Source organism: Nomascus leucogenys, chromosome 16 (genome assembly GCF_006542625.1).
Source record: "Nomascus leucogenys isolate Asia chromosome 16, Asia_NLE_v1, whole genome shotgun sequence".
Lineage (NCBI taxonomy): Eukaryota > Metazoa > Chordata > Mammalia > Primates > Hylobatidae > Nomascus > Nomascus leucogenys.
In genome coordinates, this window is record NC_044396.1 from 30,433,713 (window position 1) to 30,454,361 (window position 20,649).

Genomic DNA, 20,649 nt, shown 5'->3' on the forward strand with positions numbered 1-20,649 from the left:
TTTCAGATGTATCCTAAGGATGGTGGTAAGAAATTGGAAACTAAGGAGTAAGCAACATGACCTATGTAGTCGGAAATATTGGCCTAATATAAGCAGAGAAACATTTTCCAATATAACTTTTTCCATGCAGCCTTCATAAAAACAATATAATTATAAAAGACAGAAAAAGGAAATTATAGAAGACAGAAAAAGGAAACCTAACATATGCATATTGGATATCTCTGAATAAGAAAACAGATACAATTTAAAATATATATTTAAAAATATACCAGAATACATTTTCCTGAAATGAAGATACATTTGAATCTGCACGTAGAGGGAGTGCATCTAATCAGAAAAAAAATGATAAAGGATAATCTTGCCAAAGCATGTCTTCTTGAAGTCATTGCACTTCAAGAATAAAGACTTATATAGGCATCCAGACAGTAAGGGAAAGTCAGTCATAAGAGGGCGATATGGTTTGGATTTGTGTCCCTGCCCAAATCCCATGTCAAATTGGAAGAGGGGCCTGGGCCTGGTGGCAGGTGACTGGATTATGGGGGTAGATTTCCCCATTGCAGTTCTTGTGATAGTGAGTGAGCTTTCTTGAGATCTGATGGTTTAAAATTGTGTGGCACCTCCCCATTAACTCTCTGTCTCTCTCTCTCCTGCCTCCTTGCGAAGACATGCTTGCTTCCCCTTCACCTTCGGCCATGATTCTAAGTTTCCTGACGCCTCCCAGTCGTGCTTCCTATTAAGCCTGTGGAACTGTGAGTCAATTAAACCTCTTTTCTCCATAAATTACCCTTTCTAGTGTAGGTTTTTTTTTTTATTTTTGTGGTTTTTGGGGCTTTTTGGGAGATGGAGTCTCACTCTGCCATCCACGCTGGAAAGCAGTGAATGGAGTACTCATAAATTTTTTTAAAAAGAAAAGGCTAGTGGATCATAAAAATCTCTTTAACAAAAAGATAAATCAAAAATTTCAAAGCTCTAAAATTGATAAATCATTAAAAAAATTATGTAGTAGTGAGCATGGGATCCAATTAAATAAGGCTAAGTAACGGGGGATTACGGTTACACAACAAAATGTAAATCTTATAGACCCTGACCTTACAAAAATTACTTAAACTTTTTTCAAGGAATTATTCTTTTTTGCATCTATTGACTTTCTGCTATTAAAAAAATGGGGAAATTAACATGGATATACTTTCTTTCCCCATCCTGACTTTATTCTAACTTCTAATTACCTCACATTTATCAGGCACACACATACACATACACACACACTTCATAAAACACACCATGATTTTTAGAGGTGATGTAGACCATATCCACATTAAGGAAGAGGGATATAGTCCTACCTTATCGTCCCTCAGATTCCCTGGCCTAAATCACAGTTAGTGCTTTAGATTATTTTGAGGACTGGTTTCAGTCTTGTGCTTGTAGAAAAGCTAGATGCTGGTACACAAACAATTAAGCCTATTAACACCTTTGCCAAATAATAGAGCCATCTCCCTTGATGGCTTCCTCACACAGAAGAGAAATCAGGCAGACCTTGAAGGTTAAAACTATTTCTTTACTTTTTGCTAAGTCACCCTCTGCTCACTGATCTTTAAAATCTGAAGCTAGACATCTGTTTTCCTTGTTTCTACAAACAAAATCAAAGTGGGGCTGCTTTGTTCTTCCAGGTACACTTACAATGGTTTTTAATACTTTCGTTGTTAACATTTTAAAGTATCAATTGTCTACATGGACTGCCCCACAGAATGCAAAAAGTTATTTCCCCAGACTCTGTTCTATAAGCAATCCAGAATTTTGATCAAGTGCGTTAACCATTTGTGTTTCTTCCACTTCAAGTGCAATAAATTACAGTTGGAGTTTCAAATTAACATGTAAAATATCGAGTTTAATTAATTTTGTTGATTTTGAGATAAAGGTCAAAGCTTAAAGAAAATTAGAAAGAAAGCTATTGAAGAAAAATAAAGAAACATAAATGTATGGACCTTCACAAGGTCAAAATAAACCTAAGAGATTTTCTGGAACAGATCATAATTTTAACACGGAGGGGATAAACTATTTAATTTACTTTTTATAAAGTTACTCAGTTACCCATGTTGTATCTCTGGGACAAATACAAACTGCTTAATATCTATTTCCTTGTTTCTAAACATAGTAACTTGTTATCACATTGATAGAAATTAATGACATTGTTTATCATTTATTTAAAAATGACTGTATAATTTTAATATCATTATGCTGGTTTCCTCTCTCCAGTCTGACATTGTGTTCATTTGTATTCTCAAGTAAACATCTTATGTAGGGAATTGTCTGAATATCAGCAAAAGTATTTTTAATTTAAGATTTAATATAGACTTAAGTTCATCAATTAAGGAAGCCAAATATTCTCAGGCAATATGTAGCATATTCATGGATCATCTTGTGTTTGCTATCTTAACTGAAAAATCAGTTGAAGCTTTTTAAGAGGAATGAGTGTGTTGTACCTATGCTTCATGGCATAAAAAAGCATTCTTGCAAGACAAGTTTTCCTTAAAAAATTAAATATTATCTTAATTTTTTAACATATATCCAACTCAATAAAATGACAGCAAATTATTTATATATTGACTTATCTACGAAAATTTAATCCCAATTATCTTGAGAATGCAGACTCAATTATTGCTATTTCAGATATTTTTTATTTATTTTTATTTATTTGGCATGAAGAGTAGCATCTTTAATCCAAACACTTAATTACCGATTCTCTCCTCATACACACCCAGTTCTACTTTCAAAACAGACATACAAGCAGGAAAAGTATATCCCTTGACTGCATCATATGGGAAAATAATCTATTCTCAGTACTGAATATATAAAAAAAGGATGGCAGGATGTAAAAAATAGGAAACTTCCTGATTCTTCTTGCACAGGATGGATTATTTCATTTAAACTAAATTTCCTAAACTTAGCCCCTATAGTTTTTGGTCTGCACCAGTTGTTCCAAGACTTTCACATTTCATGGAGCAAGAAGTTATTAAAAAGAATAAATGCAGAGCCTGGCATAGTCAGTATTTAATTTTGTTAAGTAGGAATATTAAAATGTCATTATTTCACTAAACATAGGACATTTTAACTCCAAAAAGATAGGATGAACATAAATTTAGATTAACTTTATAAAGTTTATAATTTTATACTAACATGTATACAGTGCTATATTCAGTTTTCTTCATTTCACTCCAGACACTTGAACATTCATCGCAAGTGAAATCTACCTGTGGTATAGTATTAGAAATCACTGTTGTACTCAGCACAGCATTCACCCCACCCCGTCTTGTATGGATAATTTTTTAATCAATTTTGTTTTACTTATCAAACTTATTCTGCTTTGTATCATTCACAACAGGGGTTCCCAACCCCTAAGCCACAGACCTGTACCAGTCTGTGTCCTGTTAGGAAATGGGCCGCACAGGAGGAGGCGAGTGGCAGGTGAGCGAGCATTACAGCCTGAGCTCTGCCTTGTCAGATCAGTGGCGGCATTAGATTCTCATAGGAGCCCGAACCCTATGAGAACTGAACGTGCAAAGTATCTAGGTTGCACATATCTTGTAAGAATCTAACGAACGCCTGATGATCTGAGATGGAAGAATTTCATCTCAAAACCATCCCCTCCCCGCCGCCCCACCGTCCATGGGAAAATTGTCTTCCACAAAACCAGTCTCTGATGACAAAAAGTTGGGAACTGCTGTCCCTCAACACTTTGTCAAATAATTCGCCCATTTGTATATACCAACACAAAAATACCAGAATAAAATGACTAGTGGGTTATGCCAATTAGACTTTTGTATACTTTTCTTTCTTACTAAGATGAGTAAATCACATTTATTCTTAAGTAAGAGTTTTCTAAATAAAGCTAAATGATTTTAGTACATTATTACCAAAAAGGAAGTTTAGTATAAAGAAATTATATTGTATGAAGCAAGAGTGTTCATTTAAAAAAAAAAATCTTATCAATTTAATTGCTTACTGAAGTCCCCCAAACATGTCTAATAAAGGAATTTGCCTACTTAAAGTTACTTAATTATATTCTGTGTGACTGTAGAGCTTCTCTTTTGATTGTTTGTTTTGTTAAAAAGCAATTAATGACTAACGCTAAACTGTTAAGTAATTCACCTCATTTATCTACCATCTGTATATTAGATATTAATACCTGAAAGAGTGCCAGTTTCTTATGAACTAGGCTTTTAAATGTAAAGTCATTCAGTTTTATAAAGTAAATTTATATTAAACTGTAATTTTAATCTTAGTATGTAACCTTGTATATAATTATATATACATATAATTTATAATCTTAATATATATTAAGATTATATACTAATACAGTTTTTAGTATTTTGGGTCCTTGTACTTTTCATTTGCACTGCTACAACCTAAAATATTAAGTATGCCCTTACTAAGTGTCAGATATTTTATGTAACTCAGAAGAACGTTTCCCCAGAGTTGATGACAAGCTGTTATCTCTGACATGTTTTGGAAATTAATGTTGAAAGTCCAGTTATCCTATTATATTGTCTTCAGGATAGTTGCGATTTTTCTAACTTTATTTTGAACTTATATAGAGGTTAGATTCTCAAGTCAAAAATCCCTTCAGTAAACCCAATGAGTTTTAAGTTTTACTATTAAGCATTTAGTCAACTCAAGTTTTATCCAAAAGTTTTAAAAATTTTTCTTATAATTATGGAAAATTCAGTAACTTAGCCAAATATTCTTGAAAGCTCACTATTCTAATAATCATGTTATGGCTTGTATTGCGCATGCTTACATATGAATTATTTTTGTATCATTTTACCTTTAAGTATCCCAGTTTTGTCAGCACTGTGTCACAAATTGTAAAAAAAAAAATTCAACTTCTTTATTTCCCAATTTTTCATATACATTTTATATTTTTATTATTATGTGATTAGATGAATTAGTATAAAACAAACTTGGTAGTACCCATATAAGCAATCTCCTCGTACCCACGTCACTACCAGAGCCTAATCTTGTTGGAATGCTGACATCCTCTTTGCATGCATGAACTCAAGGAAGTGTGAATACTTTTCCTTATGGACTGGTTGCTTTCACAAGCTACTGATTAACAAATAGTGTGCTATATAAAGGTACAGGGTATTCAGTAAGTACTTTATACAATAAGTACATATGCAATATATCTTAAGTAAAACGAAAAGAAACTGCCATTCTCCTCAGTCAAAAACTTTCAAGTATTACCAACATTATATGGTTCAGCCTAACAATTTTCTAAACATCCCATTGGTACCATAGAGCAGAGATATGTAATTAGTGTATATTAAGTGTTCTTTATTTGATTCTTAAGTTTGCTACCTAAAGTTCAAAATGGAACTTCCTTCATTAGTCTGTAAATTACCTTCATTGGCCTTCCTTGAAGAGGAAATCCTACTTTGTTTAAACTAAGTCAAAAACTTCATAAGCATCTCCATCCATGACAATAAAGTTGTAAAACTTTAGGTATCTATAAAACATCCCCACTTCTTTCGTGAATACCTACAGGGCTCAATTAGAAACTGTAGCATGATTCAGATGGTAAGTTCCATGCATATAATAATATGACCTGAGTAAACAGTTAAAATATGAAAATATGATGAAAGTGAAAAAAATACCTTCCATTACAGAGTGCTTCATCACCTTTTGCAAAATAAATATGAACAATGTATTCTGAAATATTATAATTTGTTGTCATTTAAAGTGACATTTTATAACTTTTTTGCATGGTTTTAAGTCAGCCCTTTGGGAGTTTATTCAATCCATTCTCCCAAATATAACAACTACTAATTTTAAGAAAGAAGCATATAGAACTTAAGAGTCGATTGGATTTGCTTTCAATATTATTTTAATTGAAAATATAATACAGTAATTGAGGAGGAATTTAACTTTTTTCCAAGTTCTTCACAGTATGTACTATTTAATTCCAAAAGTATATTTTCTACAAATTGTACATTGCCATGTCCTACAAAACCAAAGATTGTTTACTTTCAGAAACTTTAAACACTGCTTTAAATGCATAGAGTTCTCCACAAAAATGAGATTAGCAACTTCAGTACTGCAGTGTAGCAATATTATCAAAATTATTACAGAAATCAATAATACTTTCATTTCCAGAACTAATCTGATGGTAAGATCTTGTTTATATAGATATTAAACAAATGCATTATTCACATTTTGTAATGATTTTTAGAGAAGAAAAGACTTTTTTTAATTATCATATGGAAGTGGTATAATAAATGAGTATAAATTTTATTAACAGAAAGTTAATTTACATAAAACAAATGCTCATTGAATTATTGAATATGATAATATCTACATGCCTATTCCTGTTTGTCATATTTTGTGCCTTTTGGCAACATCAGAATTATAACAATTTGATTTATGCATTAAATTTAATGCATAATATGACAACATACAGATATGTATGCTTTATAATGTATAATTTAAACATGATTGCTATATATTTCACCTATTCCTTCATGGCTTTACCGATTTTCTCTTGCAGCCAGAAATCACGATTAAAATGCAGATTGCCAGATACGAATGTCTGTTTGAATTAATGAATATTTTCATAAAAATACTCCAACTATAAATGTTTTAAAAACCTTGTCATAACACTCACCAAACTTACACATGACAGCTAGCATGTGTTACTGCATTTTCATCTTAAATATTTGATGATTGCCTTTTTAAATCCAAGATTCATAACCCAAAGGCTTTCATTTTCTTACACCATGTGTAATTCAAAAGACATTTATTAGCACAGTCCTCTTTTTATGCATCAACAAAATGTATCTGAGGAAAGCAATATATGAACTTCCCAGAATTTTGGACATTTTTTAAGGTATTAATTATACATAACAATATTTTATAATATGTATACACTATTTATACTCTTTCTCCCTCTCCCTCCCAATGGAATAAAGATAGTATTTACAATAAAGATGATTCTGGTTAAACATTAAAAACTACAATACAACTGGAATCTCTTTTATGTTACATTAAAAATGTGTAAACATTTCCTAACCTACCCACACTTTCAGGAAATGATTATAGTGCACAGCTGCAATTTACGAGATTCTGAGAAACACCAATGCTCTTCTAATAACTCTTTAACAATGATGTCAGCTTTTAAGTCATAAATTTAAATTTAAAATGGATATTTTTAAAGGTAAATATGAGTAACAGGTACAGGATCATCATTGTTAGTATTTAGGAAGGAATCCAACTAATGATCATCAGAACAATCCCTTAGTAGTTTGTGATTGAGGATTGCCCATTGATGGGTCACTCTCACTTGACCTTGGGTGTGCAGGAAGGTAGCTCACCATGGTAACCTTCGTCTTGATGCTTTCCATACAGTAAATCATTTCAGTCTCTTCATGTAATTCTTTTATTGGCTGTGCAATTGAAATGTCATGCTTCACAAACAGAGAAGCTAGTAATTTCTTATGGGTGATTAAACCACCTTTCTAATGTATGAACATGGATGAAGTTGTATGCAACTATTTTGACACACCCTGAGTTCATCATAATTTTCCTCTGTGTATGTTTTATTTTTACATATCCTGTTTTAACACACACTGAGTTCATCATCATAATTTTCCTCTGTGTGTGTGTGTGTTTTTGCATATCCTTGTAAACACATTTTATCCTAACATATTTATATTTAAATATTTGTAATATTTCAGTATACAATCAAATACCTGGTATTGTTTGATGAGTTATATGATGGTATTTCTACCTACAGAAAATATATGTGTTTATGTGCTTAACTATAAGGCAAAGCTCTTTAAATAATACCGAAATTTTTAAAGGCAGGCAAGTTTTAAAAGGACAGTTTGGGCCTTAAGCCAAAACTGACATTTCACCTTTAATTATGTGAAAATCAAAAGAATGTATTTTAATGACAAATTATGAGAAAATCATGAAAACCATACTTTCTTTAGAAAGCAAGAGTTATAAAATTGTTTTTTTCTTTATGAACTGTTCATGTCAGTATCTGTAGACAACAATTCACTTATGCTTTTATAATAAAATTCAGCTTTTTTGAAGTGCAATCCATTCTATTATATGACTTTCAAAATCACATCTGTCAAGATCCCAGCCCCTCAGCCCTCTCATTTGTTGAAAATCTTGGTACTTTGCTCACAGTATATCTATTCATAACAATTTCTGCCATAATCCTGGGAAATTTTAAAAGCCACATGGACAAGTCATCCTAAATTCTGGCCTCCCAATTTCTTCAACTCCTCATCTCCAGTGACTGTCTCTTCAGCCATCCACTCTCCCAAACACTGGACTTTGGCATCCCTGAAACTCTTCAAATCTTAATTTTGTTACTTTAAGTGTTCTGAATTCTGATTACTATCAGCTTTTTTTTTTTTTTTTTTTTTTTTTTTTTTTTTTTGAGACAGAATCTCGTTCTGTCTCCCAGGCTGGAGTACAGTGGTGCGATCTCGGCTCACTGCAACCTCTGCCTCCGAGGTTCAAATAATTCTCTGCCTCAGCCTCCTGAGTAGCTGGGATTACAACACCCACCACCACGCCTGGCTACTTTTTGTATTTTTAGTAGAGATGGGGTTTCACCATCTTGGCCAGGCTGGTCTTGAACTCCTGACCTTGTGATCCACCCGCCTTGGCTTCCCAAAGTTCTGGGATTACAGGTGTGAGCCACCACGCCTGGCCACTATCAGCTTTTTAAATTATTTTATTATTATTATTATTTAACTAAACTAACTATAACCTTAAAACTTATTAAACTAAAAACTCCAATTTGTTGATTCCTCTACTATCTTTCTATAATTAGTCTCTAGAACTTCACCTCTATCCTTATCCGATTACATTATGAGACCTTGTTCGAATCATTGCATTTATATTATCTAATTCCTGTTCCTCTCTGCATTTACATATATCTCACCCACTTTAAAGACCCCAAATTTGGATGGCCCTAGTAGTCTTCTTTCTCCAGCCCTGACTTCAGGCAGCTGCGCCTTGCTAGCAAAAAACACACTACAGGTAATATTGACACCTTTACATTAATTAATAATCACCAATCTTAAAGGAATACTTAAGACTTCTTGGCAATTTTACCATATTTATTGGTAACTTTTCTGTTCTCCATGACAATTTCTGCCCTCCTACATTGTCTACAAACCACCAGACTTTCACAGAAACCTCATTCCCAGTATATTGCTTCACCTTCTACTACACAGAGTAAATAGATGCAATGAGAGGAAAATTTCCTGCCATCAAACCTACGAACATACTTTCATTTGTCATAGTCTCATATTATTTCTTTTTTAAAATAGGTGGTTTCCTACAGCCAATTCAAGTTCCATTTCCCTCCCACTTTCCCATGTTTCTCAGTATCAGTGACCCCTCCTCTAACTCTATTTTTCAATCTTGTTTTCCATCAACTCTATTTTCTTCTTTCCCTGTATTTTTCACCAACATGCATATCACAATTCAATATTGTATTTATTTAAGTGATTTTTAGTTAATATCTGCCTCCACCAACACTGTTAACACTATAAGGTCACCATTATGATACATATAGGAGCTCAATAAATCTTTGATAATAAATAACAATAGTAGAAAGCCCTTGTACGGCATATACAATATGTCAAGCACTACATATATCAACTTATTTAATACAAACATCTTCATTTTATAGATGAGAAATCTCAGGCACAGAGACACAACAGAGAAGTTGACAGACACACTGTTATAAGAATTTTGTTCCAGAATTTATAATCTAATAACTACATTAAATTGTTTATGAATTAGCAAAGTAAAACTATTACAACATAGCATCCCAAAAGACAAAAATGATATAGCTGTAAGATTTAGTCTATACTTTTATACTGCACAGTATAACTCTGAAGAGGCAAAAGCGAAGATTAATAAACGTTCAGGGCTTTTTCCATTTCTTGGCGGTTTGAATTTGAAGTGTGGAAAAGGGTATTCGTGATTTTTTTTTTATTTTATTATTATTATACTTTAAGTTTTAGGGTCTTTGCTTCCTTAGTTTCATTCTGCTGCTTCTCAACAGATGAGCAACATTTTAAGGTCGGGTTAATATTAATGATGAATAAAGAAGGAAGAGAAAATAAAATTCTAGAATATAGGACATTGGTTTGTTTGGAAATTATAGCAAATTACCTTCGGTCTACATGATTCCTCTGAGCAGGAACAAAGGGACATGAGATGAGGGCTGACTCTGGCTATTGAGACATAAAGAAAATGCTGGAAAGGAAGAGTGTCATAATGGTAGAGGCAGTGGGGGAACATTTATAGAGAAAGAGAAAACTCAGTTAAATAATATCTCTCTTCCAATTCTGGCTTAGCTCCACTAAATTCTTTAGAGCTGAATCTACATAGCCTTCAAAGTATAAGGAATAATCACACTCATTATATTTCATTTTTCACCAACACTCTATAAAGTATTGAAGAACTGAATATAATATCTGATTCAATAATCAAGAGAAGAGGAAGCAATTTTCAACAAAGCCATCCTCCATGGGAAAAGAAACACACTTGAGAGAATATAAGAAGGCTTTCAACTCAGTGGGAAGGGAATGTGAAAGCACTTCATTGAAGCTCATTGTAGCCTGCGCACAGTTTGCCTGCCAAGAAATGCTCATTCAAAATAGAGAAATAAATTCCCATTCACTAATAAACACAGTCAAATTCAAAGTTCCTTTACAAAGTTAAAGTCTATAAATATCTCATAAGTGGGTTATGTCTTAATGTAGCTCCTCCAAATTATATTTTATCACAAGGCTTTTTAAGTTATTCTATTCTTTGGCTTCAGTTGTTCATGGCACAATCATGTGGTCTTTAAATTATTCAGATTTCCATAGAAGAAGATCATGATTTTCCATCCACTGAGATTTGTAATGTGGGGGTGTTTAATTTTGCAGGTTTTGTACATATGGATAAACAGGGCGCAAGAAGATTGATTACGCAGCGTGTTAGCCATCAGGACCCAGTCCTCTTGTCAGCCAAGGCTTAAGTGTTGTCTCTTTACTTGAACGTTGACCCAGGAGTCAGGAAAATAGCCCAGGGCTTTTATTTTCCAATAATGTACTGGAGACCTATGACAAGTTCAGAGCCAAGTAGTAAAGCACTTCTTATCTCACAGGACCATCAAACAGGATTAAGTGCTTTGAAATCCATGGATAACAGGTGCTCCAAGGACTGAAGAGCTCACCAGGTCGCCTCTTTCCCTCCCGGTCACTCATCTCCTCACCCCCGCACTAGGAGAATATTGATGAAAGGAATCACAGAAGATGCCCATAGCAAAAAAGAGTAATGCAGAGGAAGCTATCAATTTCTCATATACAGATTTTATGCTGTGATGCTGAAAATTCTACAGTGATCTTTAAAAACATTCACCTTTTATTATTTGTTATAATTTCCAAACTCCTTAGAAGACTTTTATTAAATAATAAAATTTTATTTTACAATTGCAGACTTGCTTTCAAATTAAAATCATTTCTCATAATGTTGTTAGCCAATTTCAGAAAGTTTTAAAAAAATGTTTGATAAAGAAGTAAAATCACCCAGTAAGTTAGTAGTACATCTAAAGAAGGACTGGAGATGACCTAAAATAACATTGCGATGAGGAAATAAAATAATTTTGAACTTAACCAATGGTACATTAGTTAATAGAAGTTCTCTGATTTATAAAATTCAATTACTTAAAAATCCATAAAATATTACAAAATAATTTAAATTTTTAATTTCAAAAAGAATATCAAAGATTTCCTCGAAATAAAGCAAGGCGGTAAAATATTCAATATGAAAATATTACTTCACTGATTTTAGAAATTCACACTTAGTTGGCATTGCAAAACAGGGTATACCTGCACTTTACTGTATCTCCAGTTGTACAGTTTTCTAAATCAATGGCCTTCAAAATATTTTTTTCAATCCTTAAAATTATTTTAAAATAAATTCACATCTCTCTTTTCCTCATGAAAGTTTGAAGTGGTCTCTGTAGAGGTCCCAGGAGTCTGTAAACTTCAGTTTCGAAACGTCTGTATTAAATGAAGTCTCCAGTCTCTTCCACTCCAACTGACTTTTGTTTTGGTGAAATAATAGCTCATTGAATACTTGTTTTTCTCATGGATACCATAAGAGACAGGGGAACAATAAAATTGTGATCTTTGTGGTATAGTAAAATATTTTACGACTAGCTTATTTTTTAAAGAAATGTAAAAATACTCTACTATAGTAGAGTACGTACTACATTGTACGTAGCTGAATTTTTTAAGACATGTCAAAAAGGCAGAGCAAGCCCTTGCAAAAAAAAGATTCTTACTGACCTTTCCATCTCACTATAAAATTAATTTGTATTGTTTGTAAGAGGAAAAATACAAGAGCAGAAATCACCTAAGAAAAGTATATAAATGTAGGAATAAACGCCTTTAAATGTTAGCCAAATTGATTTGCGTATTTTTCCCTACATTTAGCTGAAAGGAAACGTAAATAATTCCAACTTGGCCTTAATGCACAGATACAATGTTCAATGGTCAGCCAGAGCAGCTGAGAAACTCTGACACACAAGAAATAGAAAGGCTATGCCATCTAGACAGCATGGTGGAGAGTGCTAGGTGCAACTCCCAGTACTGACTGCACAGATCCATATATTGTGGACATTTTCTTTCTGGATACTGCCTGGATTCCAGCCCAGCCCCCAGGGTGAGTGATCATTCTTCACTCTTAAAGTTATAGAAAAATAAGAAGAGAGCTCACGTTTATTTTTTATTTTCACCAAACCCATTAACAGTAATGACAATTGAAAACTTCAGAGACAGAGTTTATAAAACAAACTTTTTATTACACCAAATAAGTACTTGAAAAAACTTAAGATGCTTTGGTGAACTAACATATAACTATGAAAATTAACTGTTTTTAATGTTACTCAAACTTATTTACATGTTTTTTCTCAAAATGTACCTGAAAAAATGTATATTCGTTCAACTTGAGTATAAAATTCAGATGTAATGTAAGATGGGCAGTAAAAGTAAACTGAGAATTCAGCACAAGTAAACAAAAGGAAAGAAATTCTATGAAATGCCCAGATATGTGCCCATATGTAAAAAATAAATAAAAATACCCTTTCCTTATTTTGAACAGAATAATTAATTTTATACTCTTATTTTGTTTTCTTGTTAAATAAATCTCTTGGGTCTTTTTGTAACTATTTTCGGTTCATTTTCATGTTTACTATATACCTAAGTAAGTTCCATTGCTTTCTTATAAGTTAACAGATCTTGTATATAACTTGAAAAACTAACTTATATAGTAACTCATAGTATCTATTAAGAGCTCCCATGACAATGCCCATAACAGTACAACCCACAGAATTATCTTGTTTTGTGCAATGAAGCCTTTCTAGAAAGCCCTGCGTCAGTTCATAAAATCCTTCCTCCAATCCTTCCCCAACTCCTGATAGCCAAAAACATTGCTGTTAAATGGATCTGTGTAAGGTGCAACTCTGGTCCTCTTCTTCCCTTTCTCAAAGCCATTTACTGGCTCCCCACTGCCTGTTTACCAAATACAAGGCACTGCACTTATGACTTTGAGTGTATGAGTTTCTTTAATCTTTGTAACAACTCCAGCAGGTTATACTAATATTATCTCCATTTTACAGAAGAATATAATTTTTCCAAAGTTGTATAGCCAATAAGTGGTAGATTCCTACCCTAGACTAGCAGACTCCAAAGTTTATATTTTTATCTATCACTCGAAACCTTTTCAACATGCCAGAACCTACTTCCTTAAATTTATCTCCCAAGATGCATTTTCATAAGCCCTTTACTCAGGCAGAATTGGTTTGTCTGCTGCATAACTCATAACTCAGGCCTACAAACGTCCCAACCATGCATAAATGAGAAGAGAACACTTTTTTCCTGCGTGATATTTTCATCTTTCTTATAACATTGCTGAAAGATTATTTTAGAATCATTGACCTCCTTGAGAACCGAATAGCGATTTTTGTGCTAGATACTAGGAAGCTCACCCAAGAAATGGTTATTGTCCAGTAACATGTATTTAGCATTTTCCTGCTCCCTGCAATGTTATGTTATGCATCAGATATAATAAGATGATATTAGTCATAAAATTAAATATTTTACACATGTTATTTAAAAGTTAGTCCAGCATAGGTTGATCAGATTTCCAGATATAGAAATACAGTATGGTTTATGCAAAAATGGTTCAAATTAAGAGTAAATGTAAACAAAATGTGACCTAATCTCATATTTGAAAACGTGTCATCATCATTTGTTGAATAATTCAAAAGTTTAGGTACAAAAACTTAAATACTGAATGACATTCCTTTACACCTTATTAACAAAATGAATGCAAATGAAAGAACGTGGTTGAGTGAGTGCAATCTGAGAAAAGAATGCTCATTATCCATACTTTGGGACTAAGGTGTGGATTACCTTAGGATCAGGGTAAGGTAATACCTTGGGATGTTAGCTAACATTTTCTCATATTTTTTATATGCTCAGATTATATGAACTATCTCTACTTTACTCTTCATAACACCTCCTATGAGAGGTGTTGTTGCAGCTGTTATTGTATTGCAAAGTTACAACTGTTGTTATCCTTATTTTGTAGATGAAGATGCTTAGAAGAGGTTAAGTAACTTGCCCAAAGTGATAAAACTCATAAGGGGTAGGGTTTAAATCCAGGTATCCTAAATCCAGAGCTTATGCCCTTCATATCATGATAGAGCACCTACCTTAACCTGTATGTGCTTTGAATTGTAAGGCCACATCTAAAGACATTTAGAGCAGGCATAAGATGATTAGGGTTAGTTCTCTGCTCCAATATCCAATTTTGAAGATAAGCAGACTTGTTAAATATCTGCATTAGTCTGTTATGTTTACTGTATCATATTGCCACATATTTGGTGACATAAAACAAATGTACTCTCTCACAGTTCTGGAGGCCAGAAACCCAAAGCCAGCATCACTGAGGAGAAACCAAGGTGTTGCCAGTGCTATGCTCCCTCCAGAAGTTCTAGGGGAGATTCCATTTCCTGCCCCTTCCAGCTTCTGGTGGCTGCAAGCATTCCTTGATTTGTGGCTGTGTCACTCTAATCTCCAAGGTCAACATCTTCCAATCTTTCTATGCTCCATCTTCACATCACCTCCTCCTCTGTGTGTGTGTGTGTGTGTGTGTGTGTGTGTGTGTCTTCTCTTCTGCCTGTGTCAGCTCTCCCTCTGTCTCCCTCTTACAAGGTAACTTGTGATTGCATTTAGGGCACACCTGATAATTCAGGATAATCTTCCTATCTCAACATTCTTAATTTAATCATAGCTACAAAGACCCTTTTTCCAAATAAGAATATTTAAAGGTTTCAGAGATTATAATTTTACATCTTTGGAAACAATTATTCAGCACTAGATTACCAATGTATAAATGTAATGCCAAGGGGCATGTGGCTAAAAGACAAAATACCATCTTGGAATTTTTTCAAGTAAGGAATTTTCTGTATCTGTTTCACAGTCAGTGTTTCTTCAGCAGTTTGTACCATGACTTCTATGTCTGCATTTGCTCATCCTATACTAGGCCTGATCCTGTACTAGGCCTAATCCTATACTAGGCCTGAGCCTCTACTCTACTAGACCTGATTCCATCCTAGGCCTACAATAACTGATGCTCATTTCAATCGACAATCATTCAGAGAATAAGAAACAGCAACCATTTTTTTCCCATGATACTATGTAAGTAAAGAGTGAGACTTCTAGGTAAAATTGTGAAATAAAAACCAGACCATTTACTGTACAGCTTCCTACTATCCCTGTCCTGGGTTACATGAGCACTAAAGTTGTTAGTATCATTTTGGCATTTGGATATAGTGACCACATAGTGAAAGGAAAGAAAATGTAGAAATTGGTAGATATAAAGAGATGGACTAAATTAAATGTATACCCCGAGCATAACATATTCTCATTGAAGGAGTAAGGTGGGAAAAAACAACTGCTTAGAAGCACAGGAATATAACAAGAACCTTGATTCTAATAATCATGGGCTTGCTCCTTAGATTATTTTGGGATTCAAATTCACATAAATGGCATGGCATGGGAGCTGTCACACAAGCTGTTGATATTTCTGAGACATGTGACAGAAACAAAATAAACTCTCAGGATAACCAAACGACAAGCCTTGAAGACAAGCAAGCTGAAATAGCAAAACACCATAAGAAACACTCAATATGACCAATAGTTATCAAATGCAAAAGACAGTAAGTTGGGCTCTAGAAATTACAGAAAAGTTAATAATTATCGTAGGGATTGTATAAAGTGAAAAAGATTTAAAGTGATTAAAGCATAAAGAGGAAGTGCTACATGATTCCATATTTTAAAAGCAAACATCAAAAAAAGTGAAATAGAATGGTTCTAATTTTTAAGAACTGAAATATGGAGTAATTTTAATAAAAAATCTTGGTCAGTAGGTAAAACAGCCTATATAGACGGAGCTAAAAAGAAAGTTAACTGAAAAATAAATCAGAAAATTACTTGGAATGCAACAAGACAGGAAAAGAAATAAATTTTTTTAAAAAACAGTAGTGAAGCTAAGAGGCATGGAAAATAAAACTATGGTTCCAATACACATTTAATAGGAGTTTTACTATAAAAGAATAGAGAAAATGGTAAGATACATATTAAATAAAACCTTAAAATTTTATGAATAGTTGAAAAAAAGCACAACTTTCCTTTAAGCTAAATAAATAAACCCACATTGAGACCCATTGCAGTAAAACTGTAAAACAAAGAATAAAAAGAAAAAAAACTCAAAGGAAATCATAGAGAAAACACATGTTACCTATGAAGGAACATGTGAATGTATTTTGTTCTCACTTTTGCATGATTTACAAATAAGACTGCCAGTAAGCAGCAATAAAAATCAGAAATCAACAGAATTATATCTTTGATGTACTGAGATAAACCTCAAGGCAAATGCCAATATCCAATCTATCATCCAAAAGTGAGAACAAAATACATGTAATTTTAGAAATGCAAACATGAAAATTATATTATTTGCAGACTTTTAATACAGGTGTTTATGTTAAAATTCCAGGTATAGTCACTAAAAAATGTTAATAATATTTCACTTTTAAGTCAGTAGACAGGTAGTAAGGAGAAAATGATATTTTCAGTCTAATTGGTGGCAATTAAGGATTATAAAAAGTAGCAAATTCATAACCTTAAAATTAGAATGAATAAAAAATTATAGGAAAGGGAAAAATCAACATAGAAAATTTTTAAGAAAATTTTCTCAATAATCAAAAAACAAGAAGGCAATAAATTAGTAGAAATTTAAAAATGTTGAATAAGATAATTAAGCTCACTCCAATGGACCTGAGTAGTACTCAATACCCAACAATTAATCAATACTTTTTCTTGCATTTACATATGACACATTTCTAAATATTGATCATATACTACATCAAACAGCCTCATCATAAAATTCCATAGAGTCATGGGCAAGCATCATGTTTCACAGAAATATGATACATATAGTGTCTCTGTATATAATAAAATTACACTGAAATCAAAAGGGAAAAAAAGCAAAGCAAAACAAACACTTGTAAATTAACAAAGATATTTCTAAATAGCACATCATTCAAGAAAGAAATCATAGTAAATATTTAAAACTATAAACCTTTGAAATGACAAAATTACTATTTGCCAAAACTTTTGGGAAAGCTCAAGTGTTATTTAGAGGAAAATATATACCTTTAAACAATAATATTAGAAAATAAATTCAGAAAAGTAAAAAAGACGAAAAATCAATCAACTAAGTATTCAAATTACAACAGTTAAAAAAAAAGTCTTAGAAAGTAAAAGAAATCAAATCAGGCCGGGTGCAGTGGCTCATGCCTGTAATTTCAGCACTTTGGGAGGCTAAGGCAGGCTGATGACCTGAGGTCAGAAGTAAGAGACCAGCCTGACCAACATGGTGAAACCCCATCTCTACTAAAAATACAAAAATTAGCTGGGCATGGTGGCAGGCACCTGTAATCCCAGCTACTCGGGAGGCTGAGACAGAAGAATCACTTGAACCCAGGAGGCGGATGTTGCAGTGAGCCGAGACTGCACCGAGATTGCATCACTGCACTCTCAAAAAAAAAAAAAAAAAAAAAAAAAAAGAAATCAAATCAACGAAATGGACAAAAATAAGAAAATGAGAAAATAAAAAAAGAAAAGAAATAGCATAGTTCAACAACACCTGTGGCCAATTCTTTAGGAGAAAGCTCCATGAGTACATACCTGAAAGAAGGTATTTGCAATTCATACCAATAAGAAAAGGCTTAAATCTGAAGTATATTCTACATATAAAGAAAATCAATAAGAAAATGGACAAAACATATATACAGACAATTCACAAAAGAGAAATTCAGAACAACCCAACAAAATACACCCTTGCCTGAAGACGAGAAGGAGGACAGCAGTAGTAGCAATTTGTTTGAGCCTCACTTATAATTTAAAATTATGTCTAATTAAAAAGTGAATCAAAATGCCAAGTGGCAGACAGATCCAGAAAGACAGGGCTGAAAAAGTATTCCCTGGATTTAGTCATCTAGAGGTCAAGGGAGATCTTTTCCAGAGCAGCAGCATAGCTAAAATCAGACTGCAGAACATTGAGAAATGAAGGAGAAAAAGGAAAATAGAGACAGAGTAGTAAGTAATGACTTTCCTCAGTGGCTTAGATGGTCCAGGATGAGAAGAGATAGCTGGAAGAGGTTGGATGTGTGCTCAAAGTAAAGTTTGTTTGTTTTTTTTTTTCACTTGATTCTGTCATTGTGGCTGAACCATGAGCTCCTTACTAAGCTAAGAAGTAGCCACAAGAGAGGAAAATGTCCTGAAAATAAGAAAGAAAAGAAATGATAGAGCAATCAATTGCACCAATGCAAAGTGTAGCCTTGAGCAAAAGAGAAACAAGAATACCTTAATTTTTAAATTAATATGTATAGGAGGAGACGTGGCATGCATAAATTTAAGAATATTGAGTAATATAAGAAAGCAGAGTAAGAGGCAGGAAGTCTAACATTGAGCGAAGGACGTATTAGATATAGCATTGTGAAGATCTAAGGAAATGTCAGCCCACAACTATATTTTATTCACATAAAAAATATATAAAGTAAAATTCAACGTGGGCCATCAAGCCCTTAAGGAGCACCCAGTCTACTAGGAAAAGCAAGATACAAACAAGGTAACTAAGATGCCATTCATCCCTCCTTTCTCAACATACACATGCTATTTTGTTCTTTTCTTCTTTCATTTTCTAAGATTATATAGCATTTTCTGATCCTCTTTCTTCCCAATTCTTTAAAGAAAGGACACATGAAAGCAGCAATATTTACCAAAGTGCCAACATTAAGCTTACTCCCTTCGATGGCTTAGCATTGAGAGCTCTAAAGCAACTCATCAGAGCTGGGGAACGGTTCCGACTAAATGCATGAAAGAGATGGGGAGGAGGATAAATCATTAAGATCATCCTGTTTCTCTCATACCAAAACACACTTCACCTTTAGGAAATATATTACCTACCTATTCCCTGCTGTGAAACTGACTTTTTTCACACAGCCAAAGTATTTTAAAATGCACAAAATCAGTCTCATGGATCATTTCTCAAAATCTGTTCTTTGACTACATAACATTAAAACTTATGTTTCAGAAAGGTAAAAGTTTCACGTTTCTATTGTTGAAATTTTAAAATTCTTCATTGCAAATTGTTTTGATGATAGCTAATTAAAACTATGATTTTTAAATTTATTTAAAACTATTCTACCAAACAAGAGAAGACAGTCAACATTTATTTTAAATAGTTTATATCAGCCTTTAGTTTCAGCAATAAATGTAAGGAACAATAAAATTATTACCAATTATGATAAGAACAATATGTCTTTTTCTAAGACAGTAATGTTTTCCCATGCATGTTGCTAAAAGAAGCAAATTTATCATTGTCTTTAATTTTAATAAAATTGTCTTTTATTTTAACGTCTCAGAATTAAAAATCATTTGCTGAAACTCTAAAGAGATTATCATATATATAAGGTTAATTACAACTTTTTTTCATATTTAATTATGTTTCCTTCTAAAGAATATTGTTCATTCAATTAACTTCATTTTATGGTTGGCACATTACATGGAATCACTGAGGCAGAAGAAAATGCAGAAAGGGGGATGGAAGTGGGAGGCAACCCAGAGTAAACAGTCCTCAGCCATTCCAAATCAGTTACTCCATTTTTACTTATAAAAATGTCTTCAGCATCTCATTAATATTCTTCTTTTGAAGCACTGTAGGAAACACAGAGTATATGTCTGATATACTCTCACTACTTCTGGACTATGCAGTAGCAAAGTGTATAAATTCACTTGGCTGCTATGAGTGACAACTTGAATTTCTTTAATATATAGCTACTTTCTCTGAAATTAAACAATTAATAACCCAGCAGCTATGTGAATCATAAATTATTCATACTTGCTATACCAATGAATATTAATCAATTATAAAGAGATACAGAAATTAAGACCAAGAGAAAGAGTCAACCATAGCCTTTTAATATTGAGACTCTGCTAA

General features: G+C 33.0%; 1 long non-coding RNA gene across 1 annotated transcript; it reads left to right on the forward strand.

Annotated features, from left to right (window-relative positions):
- The first annotated feature begins 666 nt into the window (after window positions 1-666).
- On the forward strand, window positions 667-17,924 carry LOC115830681. Its single transcript, XR_004026234.1, has 3 exons — window positions 667-749; window positions 11,024-11,029; window positions 17,913-17,924. It is a non-coding gene; the product is annotated as an uncharacterized LOC115830681 (long non-coding RNA).
- The last annotated feature ends 2,725 nt before the right edge of the window (window positions 17,925-20,649 follow it).